Source organism: Oreochromis niloticus, linkage group LG9 (assembly GCF_001858045.2).
Source record: "Oreochromis niloticus isolate F11D_XX linkage group LG9, O_niloticus_UMD_NMBU, whole genome shotgun sequence".
In the NCBI taxonomy this organism is placed as follows: domain Eukaryota; kingdom Metazoa; phylum Chordata; class Actinopteri; order Cichliformes; family Cichlidae; genus Oreochromis; species Oreochromis niloticus.
The window spans coordinates 29,413,232-29,440,780 of record NC_031974.2 but is presented as its reverse complement, the minus strand read 5'-3'; the positions used below and the strand labels follow the sequence as shown (position 1 = coordinate 29,440,780).

The 27,549-nt window shown below is 40.3% G+C and overlaps 1 long non-coding RNA gene across 1 annotated transcript; it reads right to left on the bottom strand.

Annotated features, from left to right (window-relative positions):
- Positions 1-200: 200 nt before the first annotated feature.
- On the bottom strand, positions 201-27,018 carry LOC112847763 (uncharacterized). The gene is made up of 4 exons (XR_003221525.1): positions 26,958-27,018; positions 26,691-26,756; positions 9,069-9,138; positions 201-530 (listed from the first exon to the last, which is right to left on the bottom strand). It is a non-coding gene; the product is annotated as an uncharacterized LOC112847763 (long non-coding RNA).
- Positions 27,019-27,549: the final 531 nt, after the last annotated feature.

The window sequence follows — 27,549 nt, the reverse complement described above, 5'->3', positions numbered from 1 at the left end:
TGGCTGATTGGTGTGACTTAAATATTTGCCTTCCATTAGTGGGGTAAAATGAACACAACTGGCTCTGATTTCAACTTTAGAATTAGAGCACATTTAATCCAAAAGTAAATTGTTCATGCTGCTTTTCTTGGATTGGCCAGCACAACTTAAATAAGTGCTTCTGATTACCGGTAATGAGGTTGGGATACAGTTTCCAAAAGGCTTCACACATCACGGGCTAATGCAGCAGATGGATGATTATACAAGAGAAATGGTTGGATAAACAAGTGAACCTTGTAAACCAAGAACCATTTTCTCCAGGTCCCTCACTTCCTTTAACCTCCATCGCTAATGAAAATATCCCCAACCATCACCACCCTCTCTGCTCACTGGAAACTCAGTGACAGCATTAAGCTCTACATTCCTGCCTCGTGAAGTTCTTGGCTCCTGTTTGCTGTTTGGTAGAATGCTTCAAATGAGTCAGTGGGCACAGCCGCTGGAGTCTTGTTTAAGCCTCAAGCCTGCGACAGCCAAATGTTGTTCTTTGAAACCTGTTAAGATAAAAGGGGGATTTTCAGCATTACTGTACAAGCTTGGGTTGATGTCCGTTACTTTCTCTGCCTTGACACCACCTTCCTCCACTGTGCAAACAATAACAGCCTGAGCTTCTCCCCATAACTCTGTTTACCTATGCGTCAAATTGACTTTCAAGCTCCACTGGTGGCCTCTTTTCGTTGACCAATTTGCAAGGAAGTGCACCTTTTTTACCTTCCACCGAGATCCAGTGTATCCTTGACAATATATCCAGTTGCCAGGGAAATGTGATATCCAAACAAACGGAGCAGGGGGGCTGTTGACTCAGGATATTGCTAATGTTTTACATTATCCAACACAAGACCCAGTTTGTCCTGGCTGAGGAATACGCAGCCTATCAGCAGGAGAGCGATCCACAGCCTGACAACTGCATGAGCTTTTAATAGTGCACAGCATCACCTACACATCCTGGAACCACAAAGCAATGAAATGAAATATTGTGGTAGCTGGATGATTTATTTAGGAATTAGGTACATGGTTCATCAAAAGGCACTCTGTTTTTCATGATAATGTCCACTATCAGCCTTCCGCCTCTCCTCCGGTCTCCTCTGTCTCTCCCCTACCATTGTGTTGATGAATACTGTGCTGTAACAATGAAGAAGGGGCAGAACATCAGGGGCCAGATGCATGAAACTGTCTGGATTCATGACTAAAAGTGTGTGTACAGACCAAAGGGAAAAAGTATATACTGTGCACTTTATTTTTATATAGCTGAAGCTGCACGTCTTTATAGACTTATAGCAAGTTTTCATAAAATGCAATTAAGACATTTTATAAATGCTGTAGAAGGCTCTCTTCCACAGCATGTCTTTTGTCCTGCCTTCCTTCTCTCTCCCTGACCGGTCACGGCAGATGGCCCCGCCCCTCCCTGAGCCTGGTTCTGCCGGCGGTTTCTTCCTGTTAAAAGGGAGTTTTTCCTTCCCACTGTCACCAAAGTGCTTGCTCAAAGGGGGTCATATGATACTTGGGTTTTTTTCTGTATGTACTATTGTAGGGTCTCCCTTACAATATAAAGCGCCTTGAAGCAACTGTTTTTGTGATTTGGCGCTGTATAAATAAAATTGAATCAATTGAATTGAATCAAGAAAAAAGACCAAAAATTGCTTCACCAAAGAAAAAAAGAAATGTGGGTTTGTTGGTCTCAGTTCTCAAATAAAAAGTAAAAGCAAAACTAGTGAAAGTAAACAGTAACAGTTATTCAGCTGTCAAGCCTCCAATACAAAAACCCAAATGAGAGGCAAAAGAGGAGAGGGTACACAAAGATTAAAAAAAATATTCATGAGTTATCAGCTCTTCAGGCTCAAACATGCCTCGGGTGCCAGTCTTTGCATCACTGCATTGGTCCCAAAATAGCACACACACAGCTGGCAGGTTTACACACCTTATTGTTTCAGAATGGCTGGTGCCATTAACCTGCCACAGTGATGTACTAGCAAGGACTTTTGGACTATGTTAGCGTCAAACATTCAAGCTTGTCTGAATGTGCTGCATATGTGTTATGAAAATGATTCCAAAATTACTTCCTCCTGTGTCATGTGGCAACACAATGCATTACACAAAGCAGCTACATAAACTCCACTCCCACCATGACGACACTTGATGCTATGCCAGATTAACAAAAAGTCAGAGCTCCAATCCATTAGCTCTGAGTAGTTGACTTCATGAACTTCCTTACAAATAAAATTTTAAGTACTGGAGAAAAAGTAAAATCACCAATGACAGCTTTAATAAATGCAAACATTTATCTGCACAGCTTTTCTCCAGTAGCTCTAATGTCTAATGAACTAATGTCAGCAATTATTTTTTTCAAACCATCAGTGTGTATATTAGACACACTCCCTATAAGACTGTTCAAAAAGGGTTATCATTAATTACTGCTTCAATATGAAAAATTATCCATTTATCTTTATTTAGTACGCTACGCAGCTCTGTCTTTTCAAGTGATTTTACTTAAACTGTTACTTAAAACTCCTATACTTGATTCAGGTGTTTCTGCCAATTGTAGGTCAATTTCCAATTTTCTTTATTTCAAAAAATCTTTAACGAGAGGAAGAGTGGAGTGGGTATGGCATAAATTCCACGACTCCCACACAGATCACAGGAGTCCATGTTGGGGTTGGTATTTCTGGACTTTGATTTGAACAGTTTTCCCTGTTTGATAAGGTTTAGGAACAAAACACCTTGGCTGGCTATAGAAAAGGATCATTGGATTATATGTTTTAAAATGCACCATTTTACAGCATTAGAAGGCAAACCTCTAATGCATACCTAGCAATAGAGTTCTCAGTAAAGAAGGTCTATCCAACACAAGAGCCTGACAGAGAAAGGGCACCTAAGTCATTATAGTGTCTAAAGGGGTCTTCACCAAATATCTCTATGTGGTGAGCTTTGGGAGCGATGTCATACTTGCCTTTTCCACCAGCTCTCTCCTATGATGGATTCTGTGGTGTCAGATTGACAGCCATGAATCTGCCTTGAGACCAAATATCTGCAAAAAAAAAAGTTATCTCTCCGGTGTACTTTCTGTTTAGTGCTAATTAACTGAGTAATATTGGACAGAGCTTGGGTTAAAATGAGTCCGTCCCAAGATGTTAAATGGATTTTTTTAAAACTATGTGTCCACCGTGTCTTGTTTGTTCAACCTTGAAAAATTATGCATGCTGTCTTTCTTTCCATTTCTTTCCATCAGAGAGAAACAAAGAGAAACAGAGGCGAGTGTGCGCTGGGACACATTCAATAACACAGGAAGGTTTTGGTTCAATGAACGGTCTTGTTAGCCACAAGCTCTGGACTCTTTATGCCGAGCAGTCTCAAAGACGCTATCAGAGAACTGTGTTTGCTTTGGCTCAAATGCAGGCAGCAAGCACACACTGTAGAAAGCACTGCAGCAAGTTGCACACAGATGGCGGGTCGTGTCTTTCAGTGGCACAATCGCTCAGCTAAATCTCCGAGCTCCTGTTCTCCCACCCACCTGGCAGAACATCCAATTAAAGGATGCGCAGATGTCAGCCAGCTCAGCATTTCTGTTTGGATGAACATCTATCGGTATACTAGGAGATGTCCGGTATTTTAAAGGCAAATTTGCCCCTTTAAGTGTTTGTGAGGGAAAATAGGATGTGCTTTTATAAACCTCATTTACGAGATCGGGAAATAGGCAATGGAAAGTCAAACATAAAACAGAAGCCCTTTAATACGACGTCTTTACACATTCACACAGTTAAATACACACACACGAGTGAGACATCACTTCACCGCATACAGCAAACACACATGGGATGAAATGCATGCAACAGCGAAGACACACATAGAAATAATTCATATGAAATGAACTCGGTCCCTTCTTCACAAATACACACAAACTAACAAATGCCAATAAAAAATAGTGAAGCAGACACAAATCTGCGAGTCTTCGGCCGGGTCGAATGACTGACACAAAGGGCTATAATTCCACACATTTTGGAGAGGCTTTCCAAGCCATACTGACGTCTCTGAGACTGGAGCGAGACGGGTAATGGCCAGTGTTTACCACCACAAACTTCCTCATCACTATAGGACTGATTCTATAAGTAGCACAAAGCAACTGAGCAGAGGAGGCAGTTTCAATTCCCTCCAATTCCACAGGGACAAAAGGGGAGAACTGGGAGAACAAGCTGAAGGCAGACGGAAACAGAAAGAGAGATAGTGAGTGGGTACTATGTTAGAACAACTCCACTGAAGTTGAGCCACCCCCCCTTGCTCCCATTTTTCTTCCCTACCCACCTCCCTCCCCCCCAGTGGATACTGGTGCCAAACTGCCGGGTCGCGGTGGCGAGGGCCCATGTGGTGTATGTCTGCGTGCCTTTGTGTGTGTGTGTGTGTAACTGTGTGGGGGTGTAACTGTGTGTTGGGAATGGGGATGTAGAGCCAGGGCATACCTTAGGCCCATTAGTTCAGCCCTCGTTGGCCTCAGCAGCAGAGCACAGCATTAATTGGACACAGTAGCTACAAGATCACAGCAGCACCAACCAATTTGTAAAATGAGTAAATTGCCTGTCTTGTCATTCCTGGGCTCGCCTTTGCTGTGGATGCTGTGTTTATAAGGGTAAAGGCAGTGGATAATATCTAACATATGAGCCACAATAGCCCATCATAATGGTGGTAAAACACACACACACACAAAAACATGCATAAACACTTACCTAAGCATAGTATACTCAGATTTTTGCGAGTCTTTGTTTTATATTGAATTAAGTGTGTATCACACGTGGAAGTTGTAGCTGCTGGCTTCAGCTCCACTAGCACGCAAACTAGGCTTTGTGGGTTTCTGATTTTGAACCTGACCCAGGAACAGACAATCTCACTAAATTACAGTATACCAAATGTTTTTTGTAATTTTTTAATATAACACCACCATCAAGGTAAAAATTTAATGGGTTCAATAATTTGGTTTATGGCATAACTAAGTGCCAATTATTGTAGTTTCCCCTAATGGCCACTCAGTGCTGGCTCCAAAACAGAGTTAATCCCAAATATGAAGCTAAACAGCATAACAAAAATGTTTTACAGTCTGGTGGAAATAATATTTTTGCTCACTATGGTTTCTTTTACTCATCATAACAAGTGTACTGAGGATGATTTTTTTAAGAGCTTTATTTTGTAGACTTAAGCTTAAAGTTAGGGGCTTAGCTGCACTGATTGGTGTCCTGACACAAGCAGCTGGAGCTGACTGCTGTCTGTAACAACTCCAGTTCTAATTCAAGTCACTGAAATGGACCTCTGCACAAGGTTTGTCCCATTGGTACCTTTGGGAATTATTCAGTGGAATTAGCTGATACAAACACAGCAAAGTCTTGTCGCTTGGCACAAAGTGACAAAGAAATTTTGCTCTCATTTTTCACTGACATGGAAAACACACAGCTTTAACAACACTTTGTGTTAGCATGCTGTCTGCGCAGATGTTTGCTGAAAGTCAGAGTTGTGTTAGCAGTATTATGTAGTTGTTCCTCTCTTGCAAACAGTTTGCATTTCACCATCATCATTTTGTCCTTTTGTGCAATATAAATAAAAGTAATGTCCATATCCCCCCTCCTCAAAACCTGTAGATCACTCCACCCTTTTTTCGTTTCCTTTTTTTTTTTTTACACTGGGTTTCAAATAACTTAAACAGCTTTTTGATGACATAATTATAACTGTAATGCATTTCTCTGTTTCAGTCTGGAACTTTAAGAATCTCATGACACTTCTTAGACAAATAAATGTTATGCTGTTCAGTCAACACTGTCTGTTAACATTAAAGACGTGGGACTGGTAATGTTTTCTGCCTAGCTCCCAGAGTATCATTTTCATTTTATTATTAACAATCACTGCTAAACTCTCCTTTAATAGTAACTTAACAGACAGCTAAAGTGGCTATTGAATAATCGCTAATAGTTAAACATCAGTGTACTGATATTAAATAGCTAAAATTAATGTGTGGGGGTTAACAGAAGTTTAATACGTCGCTGTTGTTCAAACGGAAGGATACTGTGTTGTTGTTTCTACACTTTACATGTTCAGCTGAAAATTTAAGATGCTTCCAAATATGGTCTCTTTAACTCAAAAACACAAATACTGATGTGACAACATCGCTGACATGAAATAGTTCAAAACCAATGTCAGTCTATGCCAGTCTTGTATATGTAGTGTACAGATTGCAGATAACAGACCACAGACAGAATAAAATATGTACTTAATTCTGGCTCTGAAAGGCAACTCTAATGTGCAAATGTCTTAGACTTGCAATCTTTTCAATGGCATACCTGTGGTCGCAAGAGACTTAGAGTCCTATAGAAGTCTATAAGGAATCCGAACTTGGAGTTGACCTCAGTAAACACTTTGGGTCATACTGAAACGCATTTTGTAACTTGTAACTATTCTAAGTTTTGGAAAAGAGGATTATCCTGTGTATGGTTTTACAGTCAGCTTCTCCACTCGTTTGTCACATCCACTTTACCAACGTCAAGATGGTGATAGGAAAGGAAAACACTGCTCTCCAGGCTTTAAAACTGGACTTCACAAACAATTGGGTGACATAATGGTAGTTACCTTCATCTTTAACATTGCATGTAACAAACAGACACACACAGAATTATGAAGTGTTTTAAAAACATCTATTTTTACCTTTTGCATATGGGAATATGTTAGTTTTTTGTGCGGGGAGTCATAGATATCATAGAATTAGCAATGAGCAATTCTGTAATAGCAATTAAGACAGTGACTAAAGCATTAAAAATGCAGCACTACTCAAAGTAACATAATTTAACCCCAAACTAATGTTGACTTGTGGAAACCCAGTAAATCCCAAGAGATTGCTTGATCTTAAGAGCATACATATATACATATAAGCACGCTGGTGATGTAACCCATTTTCCTGCCAACAATTTTATGCCTTCCCCTGATGGGCATTTGGAGACAATAATGCATGAAGAAATATCACCATGCATCAGCAAAAGCAAGGAACAAGAGCACTTAAGGTTTCTGTAGGTTCAGAAAAGCTAAATTGGGTTTAAGAAATTTATGAATGCATTTTAAGCCCCACAGATGTGTTCTGACAGCAAAAATGTGTGACAGACATGGAAAAAAAATCAGGCGGACACATTTCACCTATTTTGTGTGTTGGAATAGTGCTCCTTCATCTGTTTGTGGTGCTCGAGAACATGTCACAGATGCAATGGCTCACAAAGGAGTGAAATTGGTGGACATCTCTCATGATAATCAAGTGGTAGACTTGTAAAATAGACAGATGCAGAAAGAACTTTCAACTAGTAGGAACAGTAATCAGTTTCATCTTTTTCTGTGTCTTGTTCCTGATGTTTGATGTGTGGGTGCTGTCTTTGTTCTTGACAATACTGTGTTTTTGATATCGACGTGTGAATTTCTCTGAGCTATGTATAATATAGATGATAGGATATTGCTAAGATGGTTAGCTAACTTTTGGTCGTGTTGGCCTAATCAAAGATTTCTGTCGGTGATGTGTCAGTAAGGTTTGTGTAACTTTTAAGTGGGCAGCATGAATCAGTCTCTCCCTTTTCACTCCCCAGGAGGGTATGTGCGTGCTGTGACAGTAAGTCCTGCTGGCACCGCTGATTCAGACTTTTCCATGTGTTTTTTTCTGCTCTCCTCTTTGTGGAGCTGAATAGGAAACAAGGTTTGAAAAAGGCCACGTAAAATAGGCCACGCTTTTACAAGACTGATGTTTGGCTACTGCATTTTGCACTTCCACTTTAATGTTGCCAGTGATCTAATGATCAATGATCTTATAACTCAAACTTTTTCATACCTAAATTTCATAATTTGAATATTTTCTTGCATAAGTTGTTATAGACTTTAAGTCCATCTATCTGTTTTCTTCATCTGCAAGCTACTTTTTAAAATGTGCTGCTCCTGAGTCTCATCGAGTTGAACTGAGTTGAATCAATTTGCAATTTCAGAACACATTTAATGATATTTTTTTCCTGGTCCACCATTATCAGTTAAACAAAATATCGGTCCTATCGCTCTAGTATCATTTCGATACTTTGGTTTTGATAGTATCAGTATTTGGATTGGTAAGCCCACCTCTAACAGGAACCCACCATTACTGGATCTGTTCCAGTTAGTTCTGACAGAGTGCAGTTTGTATTTGTGGTTATGAGTTTCATGTTCCATGTAATAGTGTGATCACTGCAGATTACATTTAACAGCACCATCTCAGGTAACGCATCTTTAGAAAAGTGACATGCTAACTCCATAAATCAATCAAATTTTAAGGTTGGTTTTGACATGTGACTTCATTCTTCCATTATCTCACAAATACTACATTCTTTTCCATCTCTAAAGTAGTTGCAACACTGGTTGGTGAAATTTGATGTTTCCTGTGGTCAAAAACCTGCAAAGTGTTGAAAGTGTACCCATGTGGGGATTGTCTATGTTTATATAAACTATGTATAGTTTCAAAATGTCTGACTGCAATGCTGAAAGCATCTACTTTTCTCTCTAAACAGTGGCTGAAAATCGAAGTGTTATCCACATGAAGCTGAAATTTCCACTGTAAAAAGGCCTCTCTTTGTTTTCCATGGTTCCTGCGGTGAGCACCGAGGCCTGGGCCCATGAAGATGAATGAGTCAGTGCATTGATCGCAACTGGCATAAAAACACTGTAGCTCTCTGGAGTTCTTATATCCGTCCATGCTTCCTCCCTGTCCATCCCACACACGCTCATGGGGCATGTGGACAAGCACTGGAGCCTCCCACAAATCCTCTTGTCTCTATACTCTCTACTCTCTGCAGTGGTAGTCTGTAGTGTGTGTGTGTATATGTCTGTGGCCAGGAAGCTTTCTTGGAGCTCTGCCGGGACATTTGTGATTCATCAGTGAGTTTGGTTGTTGCCTTTGTTCTTAACGCACTAGTGGAGTGGGTCCAGTAAAACGCTGATGACGCACTTCTCTGCTCCAAGCATTCAACCCAAACAGAGCTACTAACCACCACCACAGTCCTCACCTCCTTCCCCCAAAACCCTCCTCTGGACCTCTGCTTCCTCACGTCCTCCTCACATGCCACACCCTCCCACCTGCACAAACAAACAAAGCTTTAATCCCACATTTCCACTAACAAGAAAAAAACATCCTGAATGACACACCAGCAAAAGGAGGCATGATTTTAACTCCCATTTCTCAAAACTAATCAGCTGGATTAACAAATCTCACTTCATCCCTCAGCAGAACCTCTTCCATTCCTCTCCTCTGTCATCACCATCTCTGGTTTTGTATGATTCCTCCTCATTACCACTTCAGTTAGTAAATAAAGCCTGGAGTAGCTGGAGCCAGAAGGGACCAAGGAGTGTTTTTTTCCAGCCGATGGTTGTTTGGTCAGCATCACATCAACACTGGTGTGCATGTGCGGCATACTCCACCATGTCTGGTTGCAGCGGACCGCGTGTCAGCCGACAGAAGTTTAGCACGTGGGCCTTGCGGCACTTCAGTCATCATAGTGTAACGTCCAGCTCAAAGTGAAAGTATAGCTGATTATCATGTGACTGTGTGAGTCCCAGAAATATCAAGTCAACAGAAAACAAAACAACGAATGAAAAGCCACTCCTGCTGTCAGGAAAGAATGTAATTGTAGGTCCAACCTGTTGCATTGTATTGTCAGCTCAGGGTTTCTTCTCACCTCTGGATAAAATAAAAGAATCTCACAGACAGGATCTCTGGCACACAGACTTAACATGTTTCTGTGAGCTACTGTATTTGTTACAAGTTTGACTCTGTGTAAATCTATTAAAAAAAAAAAACTGACAGGTTACTTTAAACAATGGTTGGGATCATTTTACCCGGCAACAGCTGCTCTTTTATTTTTTAAAATATTTTACACAGATGGAATGAAATATAGTCTGTCTTCACAGGAGATGTTCTACTGACAAAAAAGGACACATATACTGTACATTTAATGTGCATAAGCTGACTTTAAATACTAGAGAGAGCATAAAACCAGTGGGAAAGTCCAGTTCACTAACTCCGTTTAGCAAAGAGGCCGAGCACACAGCTGTCTGTGTTGGCACACCTGTCAACCAAAGCACCCCTAACATTTAGCCTTACTAGTATCCAAATGGATGAGTTTTTAAGGTTGAATCAATAATTCATGAATACATTAAGCTCTAACCACTCAACCCCACCATCAGGTTTTCTTAGTAGTCATTTGTGCTAATGTAAACAAAAATTCCCCAGTCCAAAAAGACTCTCATCCATAATAAATATAAGCTGATGTCACATCACATTGCTATGTTGCCCAGGAACACTCGCTATGTGATCTGACCAGTTCAAATATAAAGTGAGATATCACTGAAAGGAGCGAGCAACAAGCATTAAAAGTACAAAGGTGAGTTTTTACAGCTTTTTACTGTAACAAATACGCTTAATTTCATCGAAAGAAGGTAATTTAACAATTAATAAAATTATATGTTTGTATGTAAATTAATGTTAAATTATTTAAATTATCTTCCTATTATAACTGTTATGAATGTTTTAATATGAAAACTTTCTAACTTTAACTGGGTTTCCCCGGTCATAAGTACAATTCTACCATTTCTATAGAAAAAAAATAATCAACTATTTGCTCATTCAATTTGATAGTGGTTGATTCAAAGTTCAGGGGTTTATGATGCTTTTTAATTGTGTGCAGAGATAATATTCATCATAGTTTTCATTTTTCAATTGGAAGTAATGTCTTTGGTTAGATGCACACATCTGATCTGCCCCGCAAACAGGAAAGCTTATTTTGGCAGGAAACAGCTCCCATGCTCCCTGGTTCTCATGAAACCTCTGAAGCACACGAGGCAATGACATTATGTCAATGAAAAGAAGAACAGACATGTGGACACATTTTACAACTCACCAGTAAAAACACAACAAACACAGTGACTTATACTTCAGTCAGCTGAATCAACTTTAGATTTAGCCTGCTCTAATCTTATTTAGTCAACTAAAACTAAATCAAAAAGCTGTCAAAATTCAAATTAACACTGGCAAAGACTATGTCCTTCATATACATACATATATGAGTCTATACAGGGAGTGCAGAATTATTAGGCAAATGAGTATTTTGTCCACATCATCCTCTTCATGCATGTTGTCTTACTCCAAGCTGTATAGGCTCGAAAGCCTACTACCAATTAAGCATATTAGGTGATGTGAATCTCTGTAATGAGAAGGGGTGTGGTCTAATGACATCAACACCCTATATCAGGTGTGCATAATTATTAGGCAACTTCCTTTCCTTTGGCAAAATGGGTCAAAAGAAGGACTTGACAGGCTCAGAAAAGTCAAAAATAGTGAGATATCTTGCAGAGGGATGCAGCAGCCTTAAAATTGCAAAGCTTCTGAAGCGTGATCATCGAACAATCAAGCGTTTCATTCAAAATAGTCAACAGGGTCGCAAGAAGCGTGTGGAAAAACCAAGGCGCAAAATAACTGCCCATGAACTGAGAAAAGTCAAGCGTGCAGCTGCCAAGATGCCACTTGCCACCAGTTTGGCCATATTTCAGAGCTGCAACATCACTGTAGTGCCCAAAAGCACAAGGTGTGCAATACTCAGAGACATGGCCGAGGTAAGAAAGGCTGAAAGACGACCACCACTGAACAAGACACACAAGCTGAAACGTCAAGACTGGGCCAAGAAATATCTCAAGACTGATTTTTCTAAGGTTTTATGGACTGATGAAATGAGAGTGAGTCTTGATGGGCCAGATGGATGGGCCCGTGGCTGGATTGGTAAAGGGCAGAGAGCTCCAGTCCGACTCAGACGCCAGCAAGGTGGAGGTGGAGTACTGGTTTGGGCTGGTATCATCAAAGATGAGCTTGTGGGGCCTTTTCGGGTTGAGGATGGAGTCAAGCTCAACTCCCAGTCCTACTGCCAGTTTCTGGAAGACACCTTTTTCAAGCAGTGGTACAGGAAGAAGTCTGCATCCTTCAAGAAAAACATGATTTTCATGCAGGACAATGCTCCATCACACGCGTCCAAGTACTCCACAGCGTGGCTGGCAAGAAAGGGTATAAAAGAAGAAAAACTAATGACATGGCCTCCTTGTTCACCTGATCTGAACCCCATTGAGAACCTGTGGTCCATCATCAAATGTGAGATTTACAAGGAGGGAAAACAGTACACCTCTCTGAACAGTGTCTGGGAGGCTGTGGTTGCTGCTGCACGCAATGTTGATGGTGAACAGATCAAAACACTGACAGAATCCATGGATGGCAGGCTTTTGAGTGTCCTTGCAAAGAAAGGTGGCTATATTGGTCGCTGATTTGTTTTTGTTTTGTTTTTGAATGTCAGAAATGTATATTTGTGAATGTGGAGATGTTATATTGGTTTCACTGGTAAAAATAAATAATTGAAATGGGTATATATTTGTTTTTTGTTAAGTTGCCTAATAATTATGCACAGTAATAGTCACCTGCACACACAGATATCCCCCTAAAATAGCTAAAACTAAAAACAAACTAAAAACTGCTTCCAAAAACATTCAGCTTTGATATTAATGTGTTTTTTGGGTTCATTGAGAACATGGTTGTTGTTCAATAATAAAATTATTCCTCAAAAATACAACTTGCCTAATAATTCTGCACTCCCTGTATATGGCAGGGACACAAAAGAGGCATAACAGTAATATGATATTTGTTGACTTGGACTCACAATGTTTCCAGAAACTACAAAAATCTAAATTGGTGCACCCCAGGACTTGTGTTTTTGAGCAATATTTGCCCATAAATACATGTCATCTGATACACCAGAAAGGCTCATTTGTGGTGGCTTTTTCTGTCATGGGAAATTAGGTTTTCAATTGACAAAACATTTCCTTTTCCTTAATGGCTTATTCAGACACAAAGAATTTACTTGACAGCAGCTCTTAATGGACTTTCTCTCTCTCTCTTTCGCTCTGTCTCTTCCTGCCACCACACGTAGGTTTAGAAAAGGAAACGTGAAGGCTTTGTGGATCAGGTGACTCACTTCAGACTGTTTTGGGTCAAGCAATATGACGTGAAAATTGATTTTTCCTTGTTTTTCTTGCAGAAGATGTCCTACAGAGAGCACTACCACGGGTGTGTGGAAGAATGGGTGACCTTTCATGATTATAAAACACGGGTCCAATAAAAAGAGAGAGTTACAGTCCATGAACTGCCGGTCTCATGTTTGGAAGTAGATCAACGTGGAACCATATCTGGAGTCTAAGTGAGCCTGACATGAGCCATTTGCATTTACTGTGGGAAAACATTTCTTGCTGGAAGGTTACCAGAGAAAGACGCTGCTTCAGAAGACCTGATGGAACTTCTCAGTAATTTATGAAGCTACTTGTTGACTAGCCTCCTCTGGTGCATTTGCTACACATGAGCCAGAAAATGTGAAAAATTCCAGATTTTGCGTTTATTATGGCTGATAGTAAATTTTAATTCGAAACCACGAATTGCCTTAGTGTTGTGTTACCACAACAAGTATTAGCTGGGCATGCTAACATAACAAACAGAGTTTAATGTGTTCCTTACACATTTGCATTTGTAAAACAAAAACCATGCTGAAGGACTGAATAAAGCAGCACAGACAAAGACTAAAAACTTCACTATAGTTTAGCGTTGCTCTCTTCTTGTGGTTTTAAATAGAATTTATAGAACCAATTCTCTTTTTTCCCTTGTAGCAACCCACAGAATTGAAATGAAAGGGAAGTAGAGTTTCGGTTAAAATCAATCATATACTCTAACGCCCTTTAAGAGTCTACTGCACGGTTAAATCCAGCACAGTTTCACACCAAACGCAACAGACTGATTTGCCCTGTCAGTTCATCCTGGGACTGGACCTGAGGGCCATACGCAGGGATCGGGCCTGTACTGAAGATCAAAGTTTGAAAGACTATATCTGGGGACGATTGCTAAGCTATGATTGGATGATCACCATTGAGGAAATGAGTGTAGTGAACAGCACAAAAGTCCAGCAAAAGGATTTAAGGTTTCGTGTAAACACTGGGGACCTTTCTGTGTGAACCTCTGAGAAGTTAAAGTTCAAACAGCCACAGGTAAGTAAATTACATGCCATCTAGCTCCGTGAGAAGCCTCAGGCTGCACCGCACTCATCCCCAACCCAGGCAAAGACACACCTTTGTCTCATAACTGAATGCGAGACAATAGACTGAGTTATTATCTCAATTTTCCCCCTCCCCTGCACTCCCAGACACACACACTTCTCACTGCAGACATCACAGAAGTCCCTCGGTCATAATTGTCCTCTGCCAATAGCGCTGGGAATTTTCTCCCCCTCTGTCTCACAAAGACATCCCGTCACTCAGATTTGCCACTTATCAAATCAAATATGGCACATGAAATAGGCGCCTTTGTCAGCCGACTCGGTGTGTGGGAGAGGAGGCAAGGGAAATAGAAGGTTATTCATATCGCTGTAGGGTGAGGAGGTGTGGGGAAACACGGCCTTTCTACAGCTACAGTAGACTAACTCAGCATAATAACAGGGTAAATTTACTGCACTTATACATTTGGTTCCTCTGTAGAAGAAAGTAAAGAGTGTTGCTGGTTGTCCACAAATACACAGCAACATTATTAACCAACCACGTGAGCTTTTACTCTGTTTAAAAAAACAAAGGTGATTGTCATAAATTAGAAAAAATAATTTCAAATTCAAATGAAAAAGTAATAAAAAAATATATATGTAAATACAATAAAATAAAGTATTTCCATTTGCTGACTAAAACTACAGGGCATTTAGTTTCAGCCAATTATCAAAAAATACAAATAGGAGAAGGTGAAAGGTTGACTGTTGACCTCTGTGAACTGAGCGATGTGGAAAAGCTCAGCTAGAGGGAAAAAGAAGCCCTCAACAAACTGTAAATCTAGTTTAAGAGGCCCCCTCTCTCTCGGTTACTATGACTCTGTCTCTTTCTTTCTCTTACATGCAGGCCCCTGACCTGGCAGCCTTGGAAAATGTCAAGCCGTGGACTGGCAGAGGATGAAGGGCTGTGGGCGCAGAAGTGGTGGGAGGAGGCTCGGGGTGGAGGGTGGCGGTAGAGGGGTCTTGAGGCAGAGGCGGAAGAACAGCGTTTCGGAGGTTTTCAGACACCGTATTTGTCTAACATTTCTACCCATTTTGAACAAGTTCAGTCACAGTTCATGAAACAGAGCACCTCCATTTACCCACCTTCTTTTTGACAAGTCCGTGCTTTATGCTTGGGTGTATACACAAAGCCTTGTTGCCAGGCAGAGAGTGTGTGAGTGAATACACAAAATACACTAACAACTTTAAATGCTGAAACTCAGATAAATCCTCTAAAACTCCATCCTTTCATAACTCTTACATTAACTAGACAATTACCATAAAGTAATGTTACACATTAGTGGACTACCTTTTTGGACCCAAATGTGTCAGTCTGATGATTTTTTTTAAATCAGATGTGACCATATTTGGATTTTTATAGCCAGATAATTATCACCTAGTGCAAGCTAGCTTTGTTAGCAAGTTGTTTTTCAATAATTTACACTCCTATTAAAGGGGATGCTAAGCTGGCAAGCAAACAAGTCAAATAAAATAAGGACTGATACCTCCTTTTAACTACCAAAAATTGGTGGTTGCCCGGTGATAGCATTCAATTTTTCTTTCTATTCGGTCAACCAGAGGCTGAGTGTGCCACATAATCAAACTCTGGGTGACCACATTCATTCACAAGGTGACTACACAGGTCACCGAGTGGGAGGTTGCACTCTGACTGACTGCAAACACACTCAGGCAAATTGGTGAAGGTTTGCATATAGTTGCTTTGATCACCGTCTTGACGCATCAAAGTCATTTTGACTACTGACAATAAGGAGTTGCCGCCCTGGTCCCCATCTTCAAAGCATGGTCGCAATAATTTTGGTTGTGCTACCGTCTCCAACCACTGATCACAAGTTTTACATCTAAACTCTGCAACCTTGAGTGGTCAGTTGAAGAACTGTAGTGTTTGACGCTACATTGAGCTATGGCTTAACATCTTTGATGCTTCAGGTTTTGTCAGGTTTTCTCTGTAAAATCAACTGTACTGCAAGAAAATATTACTCTGGTCCCTAACTGTAGAGCTTAATAACACATTTAACATCTCAAGAAACAGATATATCCCTGAGGAATCGGAGGAAACCAAAATAGAGTTTAAATGACTCCTAGAGATGCAAAATGTATTCTGGATGTGTAAATAGCTGTAATATGTAAAACATGTTAGCGTTATTTACAGGTTTATTTTTCCTCACAGTGACCAAAACATCAAAAACAGAATCATTTTCTTGGGTTTCCGTATCCTGTTAACTGTACATAAATATCATGGGAGTGCAAAAAGATATCCCAGCCTTAAAAAGGGTCTCTCTTATTGATTGACAAAAACTGCTGATTTATGCATTTAATTAAAGACTACTGATGACCACTGATACCGAGGTCAGTGCAGTGTGTGCCAATGTGAGGCCACAGCTCATGATCCATCAAAGGCGATTCCGTCATTGGTGGAGAAGATGAGAGAAGTAGAGAGACCTATAGACAAAGAGAAGAATGAGAGGTGGGTACTCCCTGGGTTTATGACCAGGGCGGGCAAAGGGGCACAGAGGTGGGCGGGTGGAGAGACATGGATCAGAGGCACTGACGCCTCCAGACAACAATGCACTGTTTCCCCAGTAATCCTGTGATTCATCAGGCTCAATGGAAGACACTTGATAGCAGATGATAATGAAACTTCAACCCCAGACAGCCTGACTGCCAGGGGCTTTTCCTCACCAGGCAAACAGCTACTTAACGCATGCTATCTGACTGGACTTTTCACCTTTTATTCACATATTCACCCTAACACAGTGCGGCTCTGCCCAGTGATGAGCTCATTTGGTCCTTAGGGGAGTCATTTTATAAGATCTACTGGAAAAACCTTGTCTTCGAAGTGAAGGTGTTTTTGACTCAGTGTGTCTTTTTTTTCAGTTTTTCAAAGTGAGCCTCAAAAGGGTCCTTTGAGGGATTTTTGATCTCATTTTGCTTGGTCAAAGCACCAGAAAACAGAACTTTTAGTCAGTTGTGTGAAGTAGAGACGACACCTGTTTGAATGCACGTACCTAAAGAAGAAAACTAGACAGATCAGGCATTACTGAAAGAGAAATTTGAAATGCTGTGAAGGGTTTGGTTTTCAAATTTGGCACTGTCACCTGGGCAAGTTCAGGGCTGCTACTTTTCATATGAAATACAAACTAACCTTTCAAACGTGGGAAAATGTAATATTACATTTCTAATCATGCTTTAAGTCAATATTGTGAGTGTGCAGGCACCCATGCTAAGAACTGACAGGGCCCGAGCCACAAAGGCCAACATCAACAACAGACACAGAAACCAAATAATATGTGAAAGATACATATATATATATAGACTAATTTGCATTTTCTCTATAAAACGTAACATTTACGCTGTTGGCTTATTAGTTTTTTTCCATCAACACAGGGAGCGAGTCACTTGTTACATGTTGCTTTGAAGATGGTTGTTTGTGAAGATTCCAGGCTCCCATTGCTTAGGTAATCTTCTAATGTATTTAATACCCTGTCATTTGTCAATCACATGTATCCTGTGCTCTTATTGGTAGTTACTTTAAATGCTTGCCATCTCATGATCTGCCCACTTTGCATTGTGAGCAGTTTTTTTGCCCATACGCTCTTGAAGTTGGTGAATGTCATTGAGTTCCTAAGGTGACTGGATGCCACGTTGCTGGAAAACATTTCCTGTGTGGACACAGCTACACTTTTAGAGGCACTTTTCTAATAATGTGACTCTTTTGAATGAGCCCTCACAGGTTCTCAAACTCGTGGTAACAGAATTTAGTGCCATTCCCATCCAAGCTTCTGACATGAATTAATGTAGGTGCTTTTGCAGACATTTACATGCTCACAGTGTTGTTAGCTTCAAATTTAGTACCGGCTGTAATATTTAGTGAAACCCTGTGATTTCCAACACATATATAGCAAACTGATTTATGCCTTTTTTCCCCCCGCTGTAACTTTTATGCTCGGCCTTGCATAAGCTCATAAAGCTGCTTTTACACAGAATAAATGTCAGCCAAATTATGAAAACAACAGCAGTCATAGGTAGTTAATACAATGAGAAGGCCTACTGCTGTATAGTCATCAGTTCTTTAACATCTGCAGAGGGAAAAGGGAGGAGCGCAGCGAGGGGTCGGCTCACTTTTGCTATGTGTGTGGCGGCGCTAGTGCTGAGGGAAGCATCCAAGTCTCGCTGCTTTCTGCATGAGAGGGATGTGAGGGTTTTGCCAGAGCTTTTCCACGGTGAGAGAGCATTCCAGTACAATATGTAAGTAATATGTTGTAGGCGGTGACGGGATGGAGTGGGGGGAGTAAGAAGGGAAATATAAATCCTCTGTTTTGCCTCCTTCAGGGAAAGCCCATTGTTTTCCTCTGGTGCCTGGCTCATGGTGAAACTGACACACAAGCACACTCATATTCAAAAATCCACGTGCAATCACACACACACACACACACTCACATATATATACACACACACATATACCCACATATATATAGATATATCTATATATCTATATCTATATCTATGTATATATATATATATATACACATAGATATCTATATATCTATATCTATATCTATGTATATATATATATATATACACATACTCTAGAGTGTCATCACACTCCTTATGCTGATCACAATGCTGTAAGTCCTGCAGGGGCCCTCCTTTTCCATCCAGTATGCCTTCCACCACTCCCTGTTCAGCACACTTTCACGGCGTGCTGGTGAAGTTTGTCAAATTTGCTTGACACCTCCGCATCAGCCTTCCACACCCTGGCCCAGTTTCTGTGTTGCCTGTTGCCTAACCGGCAATTATGTTTACTTCTTCACTTTTTTTTTTGAGCCATGAATGGAAAGTAAGGAGTTGGCAGAATGAACAATGATAGATATAGTTTTTTCTAAATAGCTCATAAATCAACAGGAGACTCCATTTTGAAAGAGTTATAGAATTTAAGTGTTTCCACTTTGCAAAAACAGAAAATAAGAGCGTCTTTTTCCATCTTTTGTGCAGTTGACTTGCTCTACTTTTTGTTATTGTTCCTTACAAATGTTTCTGAAATAGTGACTTTACTGCTCTCATTGTGCTTCATAAATCCAGCCAGTTATTACCAAATGCTTTGTATTTTTTCCTTAGTCAACATATTCTTTGGTTAAACAACTGACACACCCAGGGATATTAAGGATTTGTTTTCATTTGTGAAGGGACACACACACACACACACACACACACACACACACACACACACACACATGCTGTTTATGCATTTATTGTATCAATGAATTTTCTAATAAGTGGTCTTAGTGGTCTATATATATATCTATCTATATGTATGTATAGATAGATAGATAGATAGATAGAGAGAGAGAGAGAGAGAGAGAGAGAGAGAGAGAGAGGGAGACGGCCGTAGTGACAAACGTAGCGATGCCGAATGACGGCAACATCAGGAAGAAGGAACGTGAGAAGCTAGAGAAGCTCTAGAAGATGTGTAGGGTGAAGGTAACAGTCGTCCCAGTGGTAATCAGAGCACTTGGTGCAGTGACTCCAAAGCTAGGCGAGTGCCTCCAGCAGATCCCAAGAACAACATCTGAGATCTCTGTTCAGGTAGAGGACCCAAGCTTGAAGAATAGACCGCCCGCAGGGGTGAGAGGGGGAATTTTTTTCTTATACACCCTACACATTTTTTGTCTTATATATATATATATATATATATATATAAAATTGTAAACACACAGGATTACAGTATGTTTTGGGAGCTTGTTTAACTCTCTGGGATGAGCAACACAATATGCCGTATGGCTGAGAGCGGCCCGCCCAGGTTCAAGTCTCACTTTTGGGGAAGACATACGGACCCTTTTTGCATGTCTGTCTTCAATGTCCCTATCTAATAAAGCCAGAAAAAGGCCAAAAAAAAGAATTCCAATATATTTAACGTAAACTTCTAAAGCATTGCTTCAATTAAAGCATATATTATATTAACTATTATAACCAATTGTTGTAGCCATTCAGGGTTCAGCCATTCAGTAACCATCTCATCTCTTGGACTAAGACTATAAGTGTAACAGATTACATGACTCAGTTTTAAAAGAGTAGATTGTGACTTACTGTTGGGTCCTGGCCTGTCCTCTGTCTGTGTCAGGACTAATTGATTAAATAACTGATGAAGTTCTTTGTGTCCAAAGTACATAAATGAGCACGACTCTCTCACACGGGAGATGCACGTCATGTTTGTCAAATGATTCAACTGCTTTCATTCATGAGTCCCAAGCCTCTTCACAGACAGGTCTGTGTACATAAACTGCATTCCTTATCATTATGAATCATGCCAAAAGCTTGAAAGTTGGCATTATAGCTGTTTTTACAACCTGTTAAGAGGGTCATTGAAATTTTGGGATTAGGCTGGGGACTTCTCATTTTACCAATGGTTTGTACAGGGAGTGCAGAATTATTAGGCAAATGAGTATTTTGTCCACATCATCCTCTTCATGCATGTTGTCTTACTCCAAGCTGTATAGGCTCGAAAGCCTACTACCAATTAAGCATATTAGGTGATGTGCATCTCTGTAATGAGAAGGGGTGTGGTCTAATGACATCAACACCTTATATCAGGTGTGCATAATTATTAGGCAACTTCCTTTCCTTTGGCAAAATGGGTCAAAAGAAGGACTTGACAGGCTCAGAAAAGTCAAAAATAGTGAGATATCTTGCAGAGGGATGCAGCAGTCTTAAAATTGCAAAGCTTCTGAAGTGTGATCATCGAACAATCAAGCGTTTCATTCAAAATAGTCAACAGGGTCGCAAGAAGCGTGTGGAAAAACCAAGGCGCAAAATAACTGCCCATGAACTGAGAAAAGTCAAGCGTGCAACTGCCAAGATGCCACTTGCCACCAGTTTGGCCATATTTCAGAGCTGCAACATCACTGGAGTGCCCAAAAGCACAAGGTGTGCAATACTCAGAGACATGGCCGAGGTAAGAAAGGCTGAAAGACGACCACCACTGAACAAGACACACAAGCTGAAACGTCAAGACTGGGCCAAGAAATATCTCAAGACTGATTTTTCTAAGGTTTTATGGACTGATGAAATGAGAGTGAGTCTTGATGGGCCAGATGGATGGGCCCGTGGCTGGATTGGTAAAGGGCAGAGAGCTCCAGTCCGACTCAGACGCCAGCAAGGTGGAGGTGGAGTACTGGTTTGGGCTGGTATCATCAAAGATGAGCTTGTGGGGCCTTTTCGGGTTGAGGATGGAGTCAAGCTCAACTCCCAGTCCTACTGCCAGTTTCTGGAAGACACCTTCTTCAAGCAGTGGTACAGGAAGAAGTCTGCATCCTTCAAGAAAAACATGATTTTCATGCAGGACAATGCTCCATCACACGTGTCCAAGTACTCCACAGCGTGGCTGGCAAGAAAGGGTATAAAAGAAGAAAAACTAATGACATGGCCTCCTTGTTCACCTGATCTGAACCCCATTGAGAACCTGTGGTCCATCATCAAATGTGAGATTTACAAGGAGGGAAAACAGTACACCTCTCTGAACAGTGTCTGGGAGGCTGTGGTTGCTGCTGCACGCAATGTTGATGGTGAACAGATCAAAACACTGACAGAATCCATGGATGGCAGGCTTTTGAGTGTCCTTGCAAAGAAAGGTGGCTATATTGGTCGCTGATTTGTTTTTGTTTTGTTTTTGAATGTCAGAAATGTATATTTGTGAATGTGGAGATGTTATATTGGTTTCACTGGTAAAAATAAATAATTGAAATGGGTATATATTTGTTTTTTGTTAAGCTGCCTAATAATTATGCACAGTAATAGTCACCTGCACACACAGATATCCCCCTAAAATAGCTATAACTAAAAACAAACTAAAAACTACTTCCAAAAACATTCAGCTTTGATATTAATGTGTTTTTTGGGTTCATTGAGAACATGGTTGTTGTTCAATAATAAAATTATTCCTCAAAAATACAACTTGCCTAATAATTCTGCACTCCCTGTATAATTAAACCATGCGGTCACTGTTTTAATTATAAAATACCCATGTACCTTTAATTATATAAAAAGTAACTGAGCTTCTCTACTGCTGGTCTCACAAAACTGCCGGTTAGCCTCTTTACGATGATAAAAAAAAATTAGTGGTCGTCCAGCAATTGCACGGAATTTTTCGACATTTGGCTTCTGGAAGCAACCTTGTCAAACAACGTCCAAACAATTGCAATCCGCCTCAGAGTATGTCACGCTCCAACATACTATTGAAAGTTTGCATGACTTTTAATTTCCAAGCATAGACACATTTTGAACACATCCCATTTCATCTGAGTCAATCTGCAGCAATAAGTGCAACTCATCTGAAATGTGCTTCTTTACAGTTGGGTTCTTGACTAAAACTGGTTACCAACTTATTCCTGTTGTATTCCTATATAAAAACAATGTCCTGCATCAATCACGTTTTGCACAATTAATCAGAGTTAATCACTATATTATGACAGATTGACCCTATCCAATGTTTTATGTCTGTATGGATGCTTCACAATTGCTCTGAAGACATCTGCAAGTGGTTGCAGACCTGGCTCTTGGAAGCAACCATTTCAAAGACAACAAGATCAGTTTAATCGCTCATGTTTATAACAGTTTTGGCCTTGCACCGTTGCACTAGTGTGACTGTAGTATCAATGGTAGGGCAGCATCACTAATGTCTAAGAAACAAAACTCAGTGGAAAATAAAAAAATTCCAGGGACACACCAATAATTTCAATGATTTGAGGGGTGGTGTTTCATAATCTTAAACAAGATTTTATTTGTAACTGAGGCTGACAAGCATACAGTTTAAGGTTTTAGCTATAAATCTCAGAAGTATTCTCAACCATGAAATTTGTGTAATGTATCCAGAACTCCTCTAAATGCTCAGATTTCTGTTTAAAATGAACCCTCACACCTGCACTGATAGTGGAAGAGGAAAAAGCTTGCTACAGACATCAGCAATGAACAAACATTCTGGATGAGTTTAACGATAAGGCCTGAATTGAGTGGGCATCCTGACATGGGAAAGCTATTCCTGAGTGCTTGACGATCACGTGTATTTGTCTGGTTACATACAGTCAAATGTATCAAACACTGGACGCCATTTTAGGTCAAAGACGAAGCATCATTTCCCTGTGCTCACGGACCTGCCCTGTGGCTTTTAATGCAACTGCTTGTTGTGCTGTGATAGATCCACGTTAGGGATCTATCACAGCAGGGATGTCAGAGATGTTGGGTGATAGAGGTTAAAACTGTGGCATGTTTACCCGCTCTGAGGCCAAATCTCCTCTTCCTCGGGATAAAACTTGAGGGGAGAAGACTGCCAAAATCTGAGCCTCTTCCATCCAGACTTCATTCCAGTCAGAACTGGAGACGAGACCACCAATTATTTTTATTCTGGGTGATTTTGGTTCCTTGGGGTTAGAATAGAGGAGGGGGAGGAGCTGGTTAGATTGGCTAAATATAAATCCATGAAAGTATGCATTATGCATCACATTTTCTTTTTCTCTTGACGTCTCCTTTTTTTCCTAGTCTCCAACAGAAGCAGTTAAGTCGCTCAATTAAATGCATCTTCATTTTTAGCAGAAAAACTAACTGCACATGCTCTTCTTTATCCCTGAACACTGAGATCTTTGTCTGAGCATTTTGCTGACTACAGTCCTGTGCAGGGACAAACCAGCATGTCCCTGGGAGAGGCCAGAACAGCCTCAAGGCAAGGAGGGATAGTCATAAGAAGGAAGGGAGGGCTGAAAGAGAGGTGTGTTCGCCCGCTGTCGGGCCGTCAGTAAACAGGAAAAGGGCCTTTCTGTGTTCATTAAAACCACGGTTCAGTCCCACCCGGGACGGTCCGGGGGATTTCCTGCACCCAGAGGGAGACGAAGATGGCAGAAGGGATTGAAAGAATGAGCATGGCATTGCCAGCTGTCCTGCCTGGGTCTCCATTCCTGGACCCCACCTGGGTATCACAGCCAAGTTTGCTCTTCGGACAAAGAGAATTATGGCCTCAAAGGGGGGCTCAGACAGCCATTTAATTCCCCATGGTAGGGATGAGGGTGCCAGTGCTGACATATAAATGAATGAATTTCAACAATCTGAACTGCTTACTATAAATGCTTACTCTCTAGACATGAGGTAAATGACCTCAGGCTAATGAATTCTGACACTTGACACATGATGCAATGGTTAAAATGGTGCCTTCATTTCACAGTACGTGCTGGAGGGTGACAAAGTGGGCGTCTGTGAAGGAGAATATGGACCTGGTTTAACACCACTGTGTAGGTCCTGTGATGTCGTCAGTATTATGATTGTCGGTCTATGTTAGAGCAGACATCTGGGGAGGGAGAAAAATTCAACTATGGGTCAATCCCTCTCAAAGCAGCCAACTTTGAGAACTTTTAGTCCGGCTCGACCATCTCTGACTTGCATGATAATTTGAACATATGAATTTACAAGAGTTTACAAGAGATATATTTTTTGAAAATACATTCTCAAAATACAAATCTGCAGTGATGTTTAAATATGAAAACATCAAAGACTATTAAAGATAAAAGATTGAAATTTTCACTGGTCAAAATGAATCAGGATCTGTAATATGGGACAGAAACATCAAAAAAGGTTTAAATATTAGCTAGTTAAAATACGAAAAATTCCCATATTTGAGCAAAAAAAAAAATCCTATTTCATTAAACTTTCATGCTAGATTGACAAAATGTAGCACAGAAACAACAATATCAGTGGACAGTCTAATCCTAATAGCGCAAAATACTGGCGTTTCCCGGTGGTACTCTATTTGTAACTCAGTAATAAATATGTGTATATGTTTTATTTTGACTTTCAACTTTCAGTTAAAAATGTGTTTTTTTAATTATCTTGAAAAATATTTGGTAAATTATACTGAAATTTAACAGGTACCAGTGTATATGTTCAAGCAGGAGGCCCATGTTGATTTAACAATAATAATAATAATAATGCATTGGATTTTTATAGCGCTTTTCAAGGCACCCAAAGCGCTTTACAATGACATTATTCATTCACGCTCACATTCACACACTGGTGGAGGCAAGCTACAGTTGTAGCCACAGCTGCCCTGGGGCAGGCTGACAGAAGCGAGGCTGCCATATCGCGCCATCGGCCCCTCTGGCCAATTTGAGACGGTTAGCTACTTCATGTGTTATGTGTCATGTTATGTGTCCAGTCCAGCGGATGGTCTGCGCCAACTAAACTTTAAAAGAGTGTAAATGCATCTGTCTTTTCAGGACACACCTTTTCCTCTACCTAAATGAGGACAGTCTGCCTTTTTTTACCCCTGTGAGCGTCCTCCTCTCATTGTCACAACAGGGAAGACAATCTTACAGAAGCTGTATCAGGTTTGTAAACATCACTGATCAACTTTGATTTGTTAGCCCTATTACCAAGCAATAATTTCCACAGTTTCAGTCATGTATCAAAGTGGAAAGTAAGGTTAGATAAATGTTTGGAAAGAAGTTAAGTAGGCTACTATACTTACTTATTCGTACTGAGCACTCAGTGTGCTACACTAGAAGTTACATTCACATATTCAAACACACGCATACACATATTCATAGACGCACTTTTAAAAATACCTAACATGCCCAAGTATCTATCCCAAGAAAACTTTGACTTGCACACTGGAGGAGCAGGTGATAGGTTGTTCATGCACTGGTGATTTCTTTTGTAATTCGCTTATACAGTATATTAGACTGACAAGTTTGTGTGTATTTTTTAATCCACACAGAGCATTAGCATTAGCATCAGTCCTCCCTACAGAAAAGTAGCAACTAATGAATAATATGATTCTGACCGAACTGGTCACCAAAGGACTTTACGGTATTTTGGTGTAGCATGAAAAGAAACACCTAATGGTTTGAAAAGATTACTACAGCGATATTTGTTTAATGAACAGAGCTATTGTTAATTGTAGAAATAACTTGTGTCTTCTGACAGAAATATGAATGATATCCAAATAAAATGTTATTTAACTAATGTTAGCTTTACAACCACATGTGTTACACTGCCTTATTTGGCATATTTATAGTTTTTCACCACTTTTAATCCTTTTCTCTTTTAGTTCAGTTAATAAAACTTAGTTAATAAACTAACTGCCGTAACAGCAGTTAGCGTCTTCTAATACAGAGCTATATTTGGGCAGTAAAGAAAATGTGCAGGAGCTGCAGTGTAATTCCACAGATTCTGAGGTTACTGAACTTTGGATTAAAACAGGTTCTAGCTTGTCTGTCTTCACTGCTACTGTTTAGCTTTTATTTGCTGAGAAAAACATGTGAAATACTTCTATTTTTATTTATTTTTATTTTTGTCATTTAGTTCTTTATAGGAAATTGGTCATAAGGTATGTTTCGTCAAAGTTTTTGGTGAAAATGTAGTTGCACATGTAAAACAGAACTTTAATGAAGAGCAACAAACTAGACTGAATAAATCAAAAGCTGTGACGTCGTCTTATGTAGACTTTTGTGAGGATAAAGCAAATATTATAAACAATACCTGATCTATTAGACATCTGCCAGGACCCTTTGATGGCATTCACACAAGCCTTTTGTTGTCGCTTGACTGCAGAAGGCAAAAAAACAAATGTATTAGGTCACCTGTCATAAAAACAAGAAAACACAAATATTTTAGAAATCTTACAAATACTTGTTTTAAGTTTCATTACTGCTCTGTGATCAGTCAGTGAGTATTTGCACATAAGTCAGTGTCTTGCATGAAAATCAACGGCAACTGTGGCGATCTCCTAGAGACCAAAGTACTCACAATGAGGTTTTTGCTGCAGGAACGTCATTGCAGCTGATTTCACCTGGCAGCAGCAGCAACCTCAGGCAACCATTTGCAAACCAGTCGTGGAATTCATATTTTCCCTTTGCAATTGGTGGTTGCTACGGGGTTGACAACCAATCTGTAGACCTGCATGATTCGTCCAGAGATCATAAATTACATAAATTTTGTCTGTAGAGTCCTTCTGTTATAAGATTTACCTTTGGGTTTTGTTAAATAGATGCCACGCTAATGCTAAGCTTAAACTTTTTACTGCCATCCTGGTGATTGTTAAGAGAATGAGAATGGGTATATACTGTATGGTGAACATGTATGTGGTGATTCCTGTGTGTGTTTCATGAATATGGATTTGCACACGTCTGAAAGTGGCTACTGTCTTATCAGGTATGGAGATAAAGGCTCTCTGCAGTTCGGTGTTGCTGAGCTTCCACAGACTGACAGTAGCAGCTAACATCCTGCTTCCCTTGTCATCCTTCTTGTGCTCTGTCCACAGCTCAGCACTCCACTTTCTCTTGATATCTGCTCCACCTCTCCCTCCTTTATCTTGTTCCCTCTTTAGCTCTGTGCTCCA